The sequence below is a fragment of the Rhinolophus sinicus genome, chromosome 16, assembly GCF_057876585.1.
Source record: "Rhinolophus sinicus isolate RSI-liver-muscle chromosome 16, RSI-T2T, whole genome shotgun sequence".
Lineage (NCBI taxonomy): Eukaryota > Metazoa > Chordata > Mammalia > Chiroptera > Rhinolophidae > Rhinolophus > Rhinolophus sinicus.
Genome location: NC_142516.1, coordinates 166,008,196 through 166,020,404, shown reverse-complemented (window position 1 = coordinate 166,020,404; position 12,209 = coordinate 166,008,196).

Sequence of the window (12,209 nt, the reverse complement as noted above, 5' to 3'; positions counted from 1 at the left end):
CATAGGGAAAGATTAAGGAAAAAAAAAAAAAAAAGAAGAAAGTATACGACACTATTTCTCTTAAGAAAACAAAAAGTTTTCTTCTTTACAAACTGTCTCTTTACTTCCTGACTCACTTTTCCTACTTTGTTCTTTTTTCCCCTCCATGTTTTGCATGCATAAGCCATGAAAAATACCCCTATCTCTTTTGGAAAGGCTTGGGGTAGAGGAGTGTGCTAGACCAGAGAAACACAGGCTTTCATAACTGTAATTATTATCATCCACTGTTGCTATTACTTTGCCTACCTTTAATTATGCCCAGGAGTTGATCAAGGCTTAGAACAAATGCCTAGCTGTGAGTGTCACTGAACTGGGCGTGGTGTGCCAAAAGCTAAGCTCTGGAGAATGACATCTGTGAATTTAAAATGCAGCTTTGCCACTTACTCTGTGTGTGACCTCATCACTTTTCCAGGCTCAGTTTCCTCATTTAGAATATTGGAATAACACACACCTTGCAAAGTTGTCATGTGGGTAATAAAGGTCAATGTTTATTGAACACTTACTATGTGCTCGGCTTTCTCTAAGTATCTTACATTGTGTTAACTCATTGAATTTCCACAAAAATTTAATGACGTAGGTACTAATATTATTCCCATTTTACAGGTAAAGAAACTGAGGCATAGAAACATGAAGTTGCTAATTCAAATCCACACAACTAGCTAATGGAGAAACTGGAATTATGAGCCCAGGCAAATTGATTCTAACGCCTGTGTTTTTAAACTTTTTGCTCTATTGTTTGTTTCATTCAGAGAATTAAACACATCATGTGTCTCACAGCAACTAGTAGGTGTTGAAGGGCAACAGTATTCCTGACAAGAGCTGGCTTCATTGGTGTTTTAAGCCAGGGCATGGATAGATCAGGCAAAATGTTATTTGCAAATCACCATGACGGGGAGGAGAAATTTCAGGAAAAATGAAGAGATAAGAGGGTGATAGACAGTCCAGATAGTTAGTTTGCCTTTGGATACCAAAACAATGAGCAGAAGATGTGGAACAGACATCCTGGCATCAGCAGTATCATTTCCAAAGAAGAGAAGTGGTCAGTCTTGAAAAAAAGACTTCCAGGAAGGGAGACTGGAGTATCCTGGGGAATGGCTTTGAAGTGGTTTTGTGGGGCACTGAACAGATTGAAGGGCTTTGTAACTTTCCATTCTGAGCCTCAAAGGACACACTGTTAGTGTCATCTGTAGTAAATGGAGTTAACAGTCATTGCTCTCAGCAAGAAACTTTCAATACTTCATCAGTGATCTGAACAGATAAGTGTCTCTCCTACTTCAATAAAGAGAGTGGGGATACGCACGTAGACTCACACGCATACACACGCACACATAAACGCATTCACAGTGATATGCACATGCTTACACACACACACACCACGAACTTTTCAGGTTGTGGCTCCCAAACTCCACCCATCTATTTAACTGGCTTGTGTCTGAGATGAAAACTGTATTGATCTACCAGGGGTTAAAGCTTCCTTCTCAATGGGTGACTCCCACACTTCAAAGAGAAACTATAATGTTCTGCAGGGGTCAGGGGAGATAACTGGACATGGAAAGCAAATGTTCAGAAGAAATGAAGTTGCTAAGTGCACTGCACCGTGAATGCAAAGACTGACCTTTGGGTTTGGAGAGGGAGGCCCCTCCCTCTGCCCCAGCCTGGGGCGCAGGTGCCTGCAGGCAGCATATTGGATCTGGCCGTGGGCAGAAAGCAATGACGTTGGCCTTCCTGTGGCTCCTCTCCTACAAGGCTTCCCAGGAGGAAAAGGACCTTATGGAGCACTGCAGAAGATAGGCCGTTCAGCTCACCTCGTTCACTGCTGCCATCCATTGTCAACGACCAGCCTCTTTGCAGTTATGACTCTTGATTTTCAAAGTCCAAATAATGTATTTGTGTTGCTCAAACACTACAGTAGTCCCCTCTCACCCTGTTTTGCTCTCCAGTTTTGCTCAACTGCAGTTAAAAATACTAAATGGAAAATTCCAGAAATAAGCAATTCATGTTTTAAGTGTGTGCCATTCTGAGTAGAGTGATGAAATCTCACAACATCCAGCTCTGTCTTGCATGTGAGGTGACGCATCCCTTTATCCAGAGTATCCACACTGTACTCCTATACGTACCCCACCCGTTATTTACTTGGAAGCAGCCTCAGTTATCAGATCGGTTGTGGTGATAGCACAGTGCTTGTGTTCAAGCAACTCTTATTTTACTTAATAATGGTCCCAAAGTGCAAGAGGAGTGATGCTGACAATTCAGGTAAGCCAAGGAGAAGCTGTAAAGTGCTTCTGTTAGGTGAAAAGGGGAAAGTTCTCGACTTACCAAGGAAAGCAAAAATGGTATGCTGAGGTTGCTTAGAAAAGGATTCTTTTATCTGTGAAATTGTGAAGGAGGAAAAAGAAATTTGCTCTAGTTTTGCTATCTCACCTCAAACTACAAAATTATGGCCATAGTGTGTGACAAGTGCTTAGTTAAGATGGAAAAGGCATTAAACTTTATCATAGGTACATGTAGGAAAAAAAGTGTATAGCTAGGGTTTCATACTATCCGTGTTTTCAGGCATCCACTAGGGATCTTGGAACATATCCCCTGTCGATAAAGGTAGGGGGTTGGGGGTGGGGAACTGCTGTATTATGTCCCTGTGTGGTAGCAGGGGTTGTTACACTGTTTGCCAAAATACATTTATCTCCAGTCATGCTGCCATGCTGAGCTGGTGAAACAGATGCATTCACAATGTTTGCTTTATGCCGGGAAGCTCTCTGCTCTCTGGATCCCACAGAGGCTAACCTGGCAGGGGTGCAAGGCCATAACAACTAAAAGGAAAGTCTTAGGGTCCTCTCCCCCGCTGGCCTCCCTAATGGTGCAGGCAGTCGCTGTGTGGGGCCTGCTCCTGAGCACTAAGGATTTACAGACTCAGGACCACCCCTATTGGCTTCTGCTCCTCTGTTCTTCCTGGGGCAATGGGTGTGAGATGAGTTGTTAAAAACAGTCCTGGCTTCCAGGGCCCAATGTGAGCTGCTACCTTTCACTGTAATTACCCATCACACCATTGTGCCCTTTAGCGGGGCAATTGACTGGATAAAATTAGATTCTGAGTTTCAAGCCACATGGGCATGAAATTCTGGTCTAAGGGGGCCAGGGGATTGCAGCTAGCCCCTGTCACCTCTGTACCTCAGCTCCCTGAGGAAGATGCTGTTGATCTCCCCATCTGTCAGTGTTCCCTGGGAGACTAAGTTAGAACTGGCTCTAAGGCATAATGCCATGTGGCTGAAACTGAAAACCTCGTGAAGATAGGGCCACTGGATACCTGACTTGAAACTCAGGGAAGAAGAACAAGCTCCAGAGATGTGTACAACATTGCGCTATGGTCAGCAATGCTGTGTTGTACACTTCAAAATGTGTTAAGAGGGCACATGCAATGTGTGCTTACCACAATAAAAGAAAATAATACAAGAAAATAAAATCCAGGAAAAATGCCAGAGGAACATTAGGAGAGAGGATATGAGATCAAAGATGACTTTTTCCTAGAAATGTCAGCCCTAATGCTTTTGGTGCCTCTAGCCTAGACATCAGTGCTCCGTGAGAATATCCTGCTCGTCATCAGTGTCAGGGCAGGTATAGGTTCACTGTTGTGTCTCCCTTACCTACAGGCCCTCAACTAATATTTGTTGAAAGTACATGTCATGCAGAGTGTCAGGCAGGGTCTCTGGTCCCGCTCCCCACATAGGAATGCAGGATATGGTGAGGCCATAAAGGAACACCCATGGAGCCATAGATAGGGGAGTTATACTACTATAGTCTCACTGGAGCCTGGGTTGGAGACACAGGAAGCAGGAGGCACATGATCCACAACCTGCCATCCACTTGTCTCTGCCAACCAACCTCACTTGCTAGCTGCAATCCGCCTCTCCGCAATCCACACTCCACCACGCCACCATGCCACGCCACGCCAGGAAGCCACACCGCCATGCCACACCTCTACACCACCACCTTGCTAATTTAGCCACGGCAGTCACATCAGCAGCCAATGGCTAACCGGCAATAGCCGACGGCCAACCAGTCACAGCTGATGACCATCTACTACCTGAGCCAGCACCTTTCTATGTGAGGCCGAGAGCCTGAAACTGCTCTCTGGGGTTCTGTCCCCACAGTACATGTCAGTGGAATTGTCCTCTGCTGAAGATATATAGCAGTGGCTTATTTTCCCTCAACGATGCACATGATTTTCATGGATTTCTGAGTCAGTAGAGGGACCAGCACCCTCTTTATGTCAGGGAGAAGCAATGGTATTAATCCACTGATTTACTGACTCTCTACATTCAAGTGTAGAAGTTACTGACCTCTTGCTTCTAGTCTGCCCAGAGTTCTTAGTCTACTCAAGAGGAGGGGAGAACCCCAAGAAAATACCAGCTTCCCTGATAAGATGAGGCTTGAGTCAACTTTTGTATGAACGATTAAAAAGCAGAGATGCACTCATATTTATACCCAAGTTTCTGCAGCAGGTCACTCCATTCACATGTAGAAATCAATTCATAAGCTCAGTACTTTGCATTAAGACTTATACAAAGATGCTGACTTAGTAATAAGGGCCTGTGATTAAGAAACAGAGTTTCCCACAAGGAGAGCATGGGACAACAGCCATATGAGACATGGAATAGAATTGAGCCTAAGGCAGATACAAGTTTTTTTTTTTTTGAAAGTTATCTTTAATTTCATAGTAATGAGAAATTGTTAACTCATATAAAAATCTACTCCATGCCTTACAAAATTCAAAGATGGGGACTCAGTTATTCTCAAGTCAACCTTCAGAAGACCTCGTTTAAGGAAAGCCCTCTAGGTTTTGTTATAAGTACAGACACCATCGCTTCTCAGCCTTTTGGCTAAGATCAAGTGTATAAGTACAGACATCTGGGTCTCACGGGCTACTCTGAGATACTGAGTGGGCTGAACAAGGTAAGCCGGTCTCCTCACGGAATTTTATCTTTAAACAGCTTCTTTTTGGATTGGTGTGGTACTCATTAGTTTAAAACTATAGAGGAAGTAGAGTAAAACTGTAGGGGAAGTAGAATAAAAATGCTCGCATGTTATTTACCTGCAATCCTTTAAGACTGATAGTAAGGGTAGCAATCTTCAGAGAGGTTGACTAAGATGTTATTATTTCTGGGAGAAGGACGAAGGAGTTACATTGGGACGGTGGGGGGCATTGCTCTTTCTCAGGAAAGATGGTTTTGGAGGAGAGTTGGTGGAACAGTTCTCCCACGGCCTCTTTGTAATTTGGTCAGGAGGAGTTGATTGATATCAACAACAATAAAAACACTTGGTGTTCATTGAATATTCACTATGTTTTTGAGGGTCTGTGTTAAGTATTTTACACAGATTGTCACATTTTCAATCTTTAGTATAACCCTATGCATTTAATAGTAGTGTGTTTATTAGGTGGATGGGAAAATGGAGGAGCTGAGAGATTAAGAGACTTGCCCACAGCTCTGCTGTGGTGGTATGGCTGGGGGTGGGGGTGCAGGGGCCCCAGCCGAGGAGGTGGAGGACCCCAGAGACTAACTCTGTAGAGTTCATTGGCCCTGAGCCTGCCATGTCTGCACCACAGGCTGGTTTTTCCAGGCACTGTGTGTGTGTGTGTGTGTGTGTGTGTGTGTGTGTGTGTGTAAAATACCTGGTTGTTGTTTTAAGCACATTTGAGAGAGCTGAGGATGCATTACAAAGGCTAAGTGGAATGATGCACAAGTAGAAATAAAGGACTCGTGGGTAATTTCCCATCAAGTTTGATAGCTATCAAAAAGAAATGATTCGTGCTGCCCACTGGAATGCAGGAGTAATTTGATAATAGTACCCAGCACTTGCTTCACCGAGTAGCACTTTTCCAAAATGATCCCCTGAAACCAACATTATAGCAATCTCCTTTTAAGTCCACATGGGGAAAGCACGTCCTTCAAATAAGACTCTTGAAATCTAGGACTAGGGTTTGAAGCAGCTACCAGCTTCACCTGCTCTTTAGCCAAGCTGCCTGTGTATTATTCCATAGTGGTTATTTTTACCCATTCTCTGAAACTTCACTGATTTGGGAAGTCGAAGAAGGGAGACTAATGAGGGCTGTGCCAAGCAGACATAAACCCTGTTTTAGAAATCATGCTATAGTGGTTCAATTTCTTTTCAGGTTCACTAAAGCAAATCAACAAATCAACGTATACCCAAGATAGTCTAGGTTAAAAAAAAAAAAAAAGTACAGCAAGATGAAGAAAAGTGTATTTGCCAGAGTTTCTCTTGGGGAGAGCCCTGTTGCGGGAGCAGGGAAACTTCAATAAGTTGCTTGTGATGGAAAATAAGACCCAAAGGGCATGCCCAGGAAGGAGAAGACAGTCCCTTAATACAACATATAGATGAGAAAGGAAATTTCTGTGTAGAAAAGGAGTGAGGGTGGAGGAAATCTCCAGAGCTGGAAGCTCCAGTGGCAGCCCAGTTGTAGGAAGGGGGAAGAACACCACAATATATATACAAATATATATATATATATACAAATATATATATATATACAAATATATATATATATATATATATATATATATATATATATATATATATATATATATATATTCTGAGTGGTGAGCACACAATGTATATATAATCACATTGTGTGCTCACCACTCAGAATCAGTTCTCCTTTCATTGCCATATATTTGACCCGCTTTACCCTCTTCTACCATTCCCCTTCCCCTCTTCCCCTCTGGCAATTCCATATTTTTAAGTTGATTTTCATCCCTTTTCTTAACTTCTGCCCTTGGGCTCCCAACAATAATCTTCAGTGAAATTTCTCACTCCTCTTTTTTGGGGGATATGAATGAATTCTTTTGGGCAAATTTGAAGAGATGCCTTTCTGTGTTTAAGTCAGGATGTGCAAAACAGGGGTAGCCGGTGAGGATACTGGGGGCAGCTAACATCTGTATTACAGAGTGACAATAATTTACATTAAGTAGCAGCCTTCATATTTTTGTAATTTAGAATACTGCATTTTATATTCAGAGTATTTAATTTAATTTTGCCTTGCTTATGATTCTATCTTTTCCTTTTTGTGTGGTATCTCTTTGGCTCCCTCTGGGAAAGCTAAGGTTGATCACCTGTTGGCAGGTAATGCCATTTGTGAGTAATCTTTTGCTCTCCCTAATGAATTTTTTAAAAGCACAATTCATGGCTTGACAAGTTGTCAAAACCATCTCCTATAGTGTGAAGTAGTACAATACACTCTCCTGGAGAATTAGTTCTAGATGGAATTGGTTCTGAGTTGCAAAAATGAGAAAATCAGATTACAAAAGAGAATAAATTGTTCCTGGTGACAAAAAATAAATGCAAAAGCAGGTGGGAATTACGAGCTGTTTGCCCTGCCTGTAAGAAAGCACTAGAGAGATTTTTGGAGATAATATCCTTAACATTTATACAGCTCTTCATATTTTTAAAGTGCTTCCTGGTAATTAAAAGTCATTAATCAGATATGAGCCTTAGGTCATTCAATGAATTAGCTGCTGATTTAGACTGAGAGCTGTGCATAATTCTGGAGACTAGGAACAAACATGATTCATTTTATACTTCTCAAAAATGTTGACTTTCTTGTGCTCATTGAGAGTTACTTTGTGTGAGTTGTCATGAATACCAGTAGGCACTTTTCATTGTGTGAATTCATATTTATACAGAATACGAATTTATAATGTATTAGTTTGATATTTATAACACTTATGGAGACAAAACTGGGTAGGGAAACTCCAAGTTGTTAGAACTGTCACAGTGAAAAGTCATCACTGCGTGTCCCCCAACACAGGGGACATGTTGACACTGAGTATCCAGTAAAAACACACAACAACGTCTCCTTCCTTTTCCAGACTGAGCATGCCAGCTTGGACGCACTAAATAATTGTGCATAAGGGGATCTGGCACCGATACCATTTTTACTGCAAGAGGATGCCTTATCTATCTGGCTATTTCTATGAATCATAACTCAGTTCATCTTCAGCCGAACCTGAAAGGAAATTATACATATAAGGCTGCAGTGCATTTGATACACTTATGTCTAAATATCAAGAAATCCTTATTTCCCCTTAGTGTTTCTACAGGCCTGTTTCCAAGCAATACGCACAAGTGATTGAGGTCTGAGGGAAGTCATAGCTCTTTGGAGCTGAGTTTTGCATAAATTAATGGGACTCCTTTGGCTTTGATGCTTGAATATATTAATATTACTATGATTCTCATATATTTTTTTTACGAAGGCTTTCAAACTGGTTATTTCTCCAGCAGAGCCTCCACATTTCCCTCCTTCATACAATCATGCAGTCTCTGCAGCCAGATGGCCTGGGTTAGAATCCTTATTCTCTGGCTCACCAGCTGTGTGACCTTAAATAAGTTACTTTGCCTCTCTGACACTCAGTATGCTCATCTGTAAAACAGAGAATAATTTATTCACTGCCTTCAGTTGTTAAGAGAATTAAGTGAGTAAATATTTGTAAAGTGCTCAGAACAGTATCTGACATTGGTAATACACATGAATATCTGTTAAACCTATTAAATTTTCGCTTTTAAAAATACTCTGCCGAGTTGAATATAGAAGATACTCTATCACTGTTTCTAAGTCTTTTTAAAATTCACATTTTAAAATACTTTGCAAAAAAAGTGAGTTCAGATTTCTTCACTTAGCAAAAACACATATACTTTGTTATTGGTCAACTTAAAGGAAGAAAACTTGGCTAAACCTGAACTACAAAAACCTGCATCCTTTGAAAATACCAGGGGTGTGAGGGTTGGGCAAATGTTGTTTGGTGGTGGCTATGAAAATTCTGGATGAGATGGCAAGAAACTGAGGGCCTGGGATAGCTTTGGCTTCTCATGAGCCACAGTCACTCAATGCTTGATCGGTGGGTTTGAGGTAGGCAGCTTGGGAGGTCTTGGCAAAGTTTATCTAGAGTTCTTTGGCTTCACTTACACCTTATTTTTAGTGCAACGTAGTGCAAGCCAGCAGCCAGAAAAAGAGAATTTGAACAGAGGAGTAATTTGTTCCAGGAATGTTTTAAAATTCCAAAAATTCTCAAATGGAGCAATTTTCATTAAGTAAAAATGTTTTAATGTTATACAATAAACTTTGGAGGGTGAGTTTTGTCCATAACACAATAAACAGAAAATAACAAGCTATTAAAATTCCTAAAAGATTGCATTATAGTTAGAACATTTTTTCCTTGGAGGTCAAAATACCGGAACAGTAGTAGGATTGTACAAATGAGGTCAGGAAGCTAAAATGCATATGAAATGTGAATCCATTATAGAAACAGCTGCCCTTATCTATATTTCATAAGCTAATACGGAGCTGGTATTTCTTCCCAAGAGTGGCTCCACAGTCCCTTTTTATTCATAATGTTGATTCCTGTAGGAGGATGATTAAGTTAGGGTAGGCTAAATTACAGTTCACTAACAGATGACCCCAAACAGTATCTTGCATGTGTGCGGTGTCTTGGGTGGGAGACTGTTCTTCTTTCCCCTCCCACTGGTAACCGATCTCTATTTTGTGTCAGGTATCCCGGTACCAAGGATCTGTCCTCCTCTCCTGGCAAGACAAAAGGCTTCTGGTTCTTTTACTCCTTCTTCTCTGAGCCCTGCTTCTCCCTCAGCTATAGACCCATATTACTTGTTACTCAGGGCAAGGCTTACAGTGCGGACAGGGAAAAATACCTGCCCTTCAATCAGGGACAGATGACTCTGGCCTCGAACTCTCCCTGAGAAATAGCAGTTTTTACTTGGGCCCCAGGGATGAGAATGTTTCCTTTCCCTTCCCATGGCACTTCAGGCTTTTGTTTCTTCTGACAGAAAGTCTGGTGAAGTAGACCAAGTTTCACCCCTCAGACAAGGAAGGGGGCTCTCTCAGGTCTCCTGCCAGCTCCCAATCTTTGTGAGAGCACAGAGGCGACTTGTAGAAAAGAGCTTGTGAATTTCTGCAGGTTCCCCTTGTGTCTGGGACCCCCAAGGATCCTAAACTGGTCCTGGTAGCCTACGCTTGGTCTTGCATAATTCATCAACATTTGAGGTGTTGTTTTTCCTTACCTGCTTGTATGGTAGCTAACTCTTCCTCCCAGCTCTGTGAAAGGTGAGAGCCATGCATCCCTTCCTCCTTGGCGGAACTTGCCACCCTTTGTATTTCACGTGGTGCCTTGTAACTTCAGCTCGCGGATGGCCTCCAGAAAAGATTTTGTAGACTATCGGACTTCTTGTTGATAGCGTGGGAGTGATAATCTTCTCTTGCAGCTTTCTGCATTTTAAACAGAAGCCAAATTAATATTTGAGCCCTTAACACACCGTGGTCATCTATGCTTCTATAGGCCAGACAGGAACTGGGAAAATGTGAGTGCCAGAAATTCAGGGGAAACAGCTGTGTTTGAGTCTGTCAAAGGAGCATACTCTTGTTCATATTATTAATGATATAGAGAGTTGGTGACTCGATATGTTCTATGATCTACCACGTTTAAAAAATGTTCTCCTTATCTAGCTAGCTCTATTGTGTGCAGTTCATCACAATCCTTCTTATAATCAAGGCCGCTTCCATTTGTTCCCAAAGGCTTTTCTCCACATCTCTCACCACTTCAGCTGCACCTTGTGTTTTAGCCACGTGAGTCGACAGACCTTGGAGTGGGGTCAGACTTGCTTCATTGGAATCCTGGTGAGTCACTCAGTTCTGTGGCCTGGGCTAGTCGCTTAACCTCACCATGGATCAACTTCTTCATTTGTAAGATGGAGAGAGAAATGGCTTGTTACAAGGTGCCTAGTCTGGTCTAGACTAATATTCCTATTCCTCTCAGAACTCCATCTGCAAAAGTAGAATATGTCAAACACTAATGTTCAGTTCAGGTTCAAATTGGTATCACATTTCCCCCTGTCTTTCTTAAGATTAGCTTTTGTGAGCATATAGGACATGTGAGCTCTTACATTTGGGATTGTAGGAGGGCCTTTTAATTCCTTTAGGGAAGAAGGTGAAGATACCCAGTTTGATGAGTTCTCAAATCTCATCACTTCCAGGTTTTCACTTCTCTCATTATCCTTTTAGCATGTAATCTTGTTATTCCCACTGAAAGTATCTGTCAAGATTAAACAATAATTGACTTGGGTTCTAGGTAACTATGGAATTTTGAAAAACACGTTTATTCTCTGGCTAGTATATATTCAGAGAGTCATTCATTCATCCAAAAACATTTATTGAGCTCCAACTATGTATCAGGAATTATTTTATCTAGATATTAGCATGGGAATCTAAAGCTTTTGCTTTATGAACTACTCAAAAGGGAGAACAAACTCAAAAGTCTTCAAAATTCACTGGCAAATAAAGTTATTAGCACTGAATCCCATTATTACATTATTCTATGATACTTCTAATAATAATGGGCATCCTCAGCCTGATATTGGTGATTTTGATACATCTCATGTTAGCATTGGAGGTGAAGAAAAAATAAAAGAGCCTCCTGGATGATTTACGAAATTTAAATTACTCATTCCTGCTTTATGTCAGTTATAATCATTTTTTTACTTGAATGCCTATAGATAGTTCAATCATATTTGTAAAGAATTGCAAGCTACAAAATTACAGCTAAATCTTTATTGTTAGAACTCTTGGTTAGTTAAGTGTTCTGGTTAAATGAATTTTCTTATTATAATAAAAGATTAAATTGAAAACGCTTGTTTCAAACTTTCTGCTGAAATGATCTCATTTTTCTTTTCTAATATAAGAAAAGTTGTTGTAATAGGTTTTTGGGGGGACTGTTTTATTTTATATTATCTTATTATACATATTTTTTTTAACACTGAGGCTCACTCAATGTCTCATGGTTATACTTAAAAATTTTAATTATCATTTTAGAGCACTGATAATTAAGACAAAATTTGGATTAAATTTACAGTGACTTTAAGATGTACCTGTGAACAAAATAGACAGTGTGATTTAGTGGGACATGCATCAAATTTGGGGCCTGAGAGACATACGGTAGATGTAAATTTGTGCTCACCATTTACCATATGTGCAATCCTGGGAAATTTGCTTAATGTTCCTAAGTAGCCTCAGTTTCTTAATCTTAAAATATAAATATGTGATGATCTAAAGAGATATTGTTTATGACGGACCTGGCACACAACAGTTACTCAGT